Source organism: Oculina patagonica, chromosome 6, assembly GCF_052425735.1.
Source record: "Oculina patagonica isolate OP01 chromosome 6, crgOcupat, whole genome shotgun sequence".
In the NCBI taxonomy this organism is placed as follows: domain Eukaryota; kingdom Metazoa; phylum Cnidaria; class Anthozoa; order Scleractinia; family Oculinidae; genus Oculina; species Oculina patagonica.
Genome location: NC_135763.1, coordinates 36,087,659 through 36,093,689, shown reverse-complemented (window position 1 = coordinate 36,093,689; position 6,031 = coordinate 36,087,659).

The following is a 6,031-nucleotide window of genomic DNA, read 5'->3' as shown; positions in this document are numbered from 1 at the left end:
AATACCAACCAAAACTACTAGCAACTACCAAAACTACTAGTAACCAAAATAGCACTACCATAACTACTAGTAACACCAAAACATAGTACACCAGCAACACTAGTACACCAAAACTACAGCAACAATAGCAACACTACAACTACCGTAACTACTAGTAACAACCAACAACTACTAGTAACGACCAAACCAACAACTACTAGTAACAACCAAAACTACTAGTACCCAACAACTACTAGAAACAACCAAAATACTAACCAACCAAAACTACTAGCAACTACCAAAACTACTAGTAACAACCAAAACTACTAGTAACAACCAAAATACTAGAAACCAGCAACTACTGGTAACAACTAAACTACCATAACAACCAACAAAACAGCAACTACCATAACTACTAGTAACAACCAACAACTACTAGTAACAACCAGCAACTACTAGTAACAACCAACAACTACCAGCAACTACTAGCAACTACTAGCAACTACCGGTAACTACTAGTAACAACCAACAACTACTAGTAACGACCAAAAACTACCAGCAACTACTAGTAACAACCAACAACTACTAGTAACGACCAACAACTACTAGAAACAACCAACAACTACTAATACCAACCAACAACTACGAGCAACTACCAACAACTACTAGTAATAACCAACAACTACTAGCAACTACCAGTAACTACTAGTAACAACCAACAACTACTAGTAACAACCAACAACTACTAGCAACTACCAGCAACTACTGGTAACAACCAGCAACTACCAGTAACAACCAACAACTACTAGCAACTACCAGCAACTACTGGTAACAACCAAGTAACAACCAACAACTTCTAGTAACAACCAACAACTTCCAGGAACTACCAGCAACTACTAGTAACAACAAAAAACTACTAGCAACTACCAGCAACTACTAGTAACAACCAGCAACTGCTAATAACAAACAACAACTACTAGTAAGAACCAACAACTACTAGCAACTACCAGCAACTACTAGTAACAACCAACAACTACCAGCAACTACTAGTAACAACCAGCAACTACTAGCAAATACCAGCAACTACTAGTAACAACCAACAACTATTAGCAAGTAGCGGCAACTACTAGTAACAACCAACAACTACCAGCAACTACCAGCAGCTACTTGTAACAACCAACAACTACTAGCAACTACCAGCACCTACTAGTGACAACAAAAAACTACTACCAACTACCAGCAACTACTAGTAACAACAAACAACTACTAGCAACTACCAGCAACTACAAGTAACAACCAACAACTTCCAGCAACTACCAGCAACTACTTGTAACAACCAACAACTACTAGCAACTACCAGCACCTACTAGTAACAACAAACAACTACTCGCAACTACCAGCAACTACTAGTAACAACCAACAACTACCAGCAACTACCAACAACTACCAGCAACTACTAGTAACAACAAACAACCACTAGCAACTACCAGCAACTACTAGTAACAACCAACAACTTCCAGCAACTACCAGCAACTACTAGTAACAACCAACAACTACCAGCAACTACTAGTAACAACCAACAACTACCAGCAACTACCAACAACTACTAGTAACAACCAACAACTACCAGCAACTACCAGCAACTACTAGTAACAACAAAAAAGTACTAGCAACTACCAGCAACTACTAGTAACAACAAACAACTACTAGCAACTACCAGCAACTACTAGTAACAACCAACAACTTCCAGCAACTACCAGCAACTACTAGTAACAACCAACAACTACTATCAACTACCAGCAAATACTAGTAACAACCAACAACTACTAGTAACAACCAGCAACTACTAGTAACAACCAACAACTACCAGCAACTACTAGCAACTACTAGCAACTACCGGTAACTACTAGTAACAACCAACAACTACTAGTAACGACCAAAAACTACCAGCAACTACTAGTAACAACCAACAACTACTAGTAACGACCAACAACTACTAGAAACAACCAACAACTACTAATACCAACCAACAACTACTAGCAACTACCAACAACTACTAGTAACAACCAACAACTACTAGCAACTACCAGTAACTACTAGTAACAACCAACAACTACTAGTAACAACCAACAACTACTAGCAACTACCAGCAACTACTGGTAACAACCAGCAACTACCAGTAACAACCAACAACTACTAGCAACTACCAGCAACTACTGGTAACAACCAAGTAACAACCAAAAACTACTAGTAACAACCAACAACTTCCAGCAACTACCAGCAACTACTAGTAACAACAAAAAACTACTAGCAACTACCAGCAACTACTAGTAACAACCAGCAACTGCTAATAACAAACAACAACTACTAGTAAGAACCAACAACTACTAGCAACTACCAGCAACTACTAGTAACAACCAACAACTACCAGCAACTACTAGTAACAACCAGCAACTACTAGCAACTACCAGCAACTACTAGTAACAACCAACAACTGTTAGCAACTAGCGGCAACTACTAGTAACAACCAACAACTACCAGCAACTACCAGCAGCTACTTGTAACAACCAACAACTACTAGCAACTACCAGCACCTACTAGTGACAACAAAAAACTACTAGCAACTACCAGCAACTACTAGTAACAACAAACAACTACTAGCAACTACCAGCAACTACAAGTAACAACCAACAAGTACTAGCAACTACCAGCACCTACTAGTAACAACAAACAACTACTCGCAACTACCAGCAACTACTAGTAACAACCAACAACTACAAGCAACTACCAACAACTACCAGCAACTACTAGTAACAACAAACAACCACTAGCAACTACCAGCAACTACTAGTAACAACCAACAACTTCCAGCAACTACCAGCAACTACTAGTAACAACAAAAAAGTACTAGCAACTACCAGCAACTACTAGTAACAACAAACAACTACTAGCAACTACCAGCAACTACTAGTAACAACCAACAACTTCCAGCAACTACCAGCAACTACTAGTAACAACCAACAACTACTATCAACTACCAGCAAATACTAGTAACAACAAACAACTACTAGCAACTACCAGCAACTACTAGTAACAACCAACAAATACCAGCAACTACCAACAACTACCAGCAACTACTAGTAACAACAAACAACTACTAGCAACTACCAGCAACTACTAGTAACAACCAACAACTTCCAGCAAATACCAGCAACTACCAGCAACTACTAGTAACAACCAACAACTACTAGCAACTACCAGCAACTACTAGTAACAACCAACAACTTCCAGCAACTACCAGCAACTACTAGTAATAGCCAACAACTACCAGCAACTACCAGCAACTACCAGCAACTACTAGTAATAGCCAACAACTACCAGCAACTACCAGCAACTACTAGTAACAACCAACAACTACCAGCAACTACCAGCAACTACTAGTAACAACCAACAACTACCAGCAACTACCAACAACTACTAGTAACAACCAACAACTACCAGCAACTACCAGTAACTACTAACAACAACCAGCAACTACTAGCAACTACCAGTAACTACTAGTAACAACCAGCAACTACTAGTAACAACCAACAACTACCAGCAACTACCAGCAACTACTAGCAACTACCAGCAATTACTAGCAACTACTAGCAACTACCAGTAACTACTAGTAACAATCAACAACTACTAGTAACGACCAAAAACTACCAGCAACTATTAGAAACAACCAACAACTACTAGTAACGACCAACAACTACTAGAAACAACCAACAACTACTTATAACAACCAACAACTACTAGCAACTACCAACAACTACTAGTAACAACCAACAACTACCAGCAACTACCAGTAACTACTAATAACAACCAGCAACTACTAGTAACAACCAACAACTACTAGCAACTACTAGTAACTACTAGTAACAACCAACAACTACTAGTAACAACCAACAACTACTAGCAACTACCAGCAACTACTAGTAACAACCAACAACTACCAGCGACTACCAGTAACTACTAATGACAACCAGCAACTACTAGCAACTACCAGTAACTACTAGTAACAACCAGCAACTACCAGCAACTACCAGTAACTACTAGCAACTACCAGCAACTACTAGCAACTACCGGTAACTACTAGTAACAACCAACAACTACTAGTAACGACCAAAAACTACCAGCAACTACTAGTAACAACCAACAACTACTAGTAACGACCAACAACTACTAGAAACAACCAACAACTACTAATACCAACCAACAACTACTAGCAACTACCAACAACTACTAGTAACAACCAACAACTACCAGCAACTACCAGTAACTACTAATAACAACCAACAACTACTAGTAACAACCAACAACTACCAGCAACTACCAGCAACTACCAGCAACTACTAGCAACAACAAACAACTACTAGCAACTACCAGCAACTACTAATAACAACCAACAACTACTAGTAACAACAAACAACTACTAGCAAATACCAGCAACTACTAATAACAACCAACAACTACTAGCAACAACAAACAACTACTAGCAACTACCAGTAACTACTAATAACAACCAACAACTACTAGTAACAACAAACAACTACTAGCAACTACCAGCAACTACTAGTAACAACCAACAACTTCCAGCAACTACCAGCAACTACTAGTAACAACCAACAACTACTAGCAACTACCAGCAACTACTAGTAACAACAAACAACTACTAGCAACTACCAGCAACTACTAGTAACAACCAGCAACTACCAGCAACTACCAGTAACTACTAGCAACTACCAGCAACTACTAGCAACTACCGGTAACTACTAGTAACAACCAACAACTACTAGTAACGACCAAAAACTACCAGCAACTACTAGTAACAACCAACAACTACTAGTAACGACCAACAACTACTAGAAACAACCAACAACTACTAATACCAACCAACAACTACTAGCAACTACCAACAACTACTAGTAACAACCAACAACTACCAGCAACTACCAGTAACTACTAATAACAACCAACAACTACTAGTAACAACCAACAACTACTAGCAACTACCAGCAACTACCAGCAACTACCAGCAACAGTTTTCAAAAAAGGATTTCGTAGGGTTTAAGCGCTCGTTAGAAGCTGAAATTTTGGTGAATAACATAACTTTGCATAAACTTTTTATTGGCGTAAAAAAATTAATGGCCATTCTGGAGTGAACTTCTCCTTTAATGTAATGCACTAGAAATAAATTAATATTATAATAGCGCCAGCAAAAAACGATATTTCTACCCTTCAAGGGGGTTATTTGTGTGGTTCTCACTGAATCTTCAGCATGCAGCTACTCATGAACTGAACCATTTCAAATTGGTAGCCGGTCATTTTTGGTTTACAATAGACATTTATCTTATTTATTTTTCAGACGATTTATGAATACAGTGACCAAGTTAAAGAATGTGGCCACAGACAAGAGAGGAAAGGCAATGGAAAATTAAACCCCCGGCTAATGGAGGTAACGCACGAGTTTCTTGTGTAATGTAATCACCAAATAGATTTTCATTTTATTATAAGACTTTAAAACAGGACTATTTCTCAACATTTTAACGTCTCTAAACAACAACTCGGTAAAGCTGATCTCAGAATAAGTTAAAAAAGTAACCAGGGCTCTACAGTAATTCAAAGCGCCAGCAAAAATCCGATCTTTTCTCAGTTAGAGATTAATCAAACAGCAATTTTTTGATACTTGAAAAAAAAAAAATCCTTTGATTCGATGGAAGACTGTTACTTCACGTCCCGGGGGGGGCACTCCCATACATGAGCTATATAGGTATGTGCCGCTGTGAAGGGTATGGTTTTCAAGCAGTTTAGTCTGGGATAGGGTATAGAAATCAGAGAGTTTTGGTCTAGAAAAGGGTAGCATTTGCCTGGAAACCGATCGACGGTATGACGAATATAGTCCAGAAACTCGGAAGAGATAGAGGCTTTCCTAAACGTAAATAAAATCATCGCGGCATCGTTGTTCACAGATGGTTTTCCATTAAAACACTGATAATGATACAGTTCT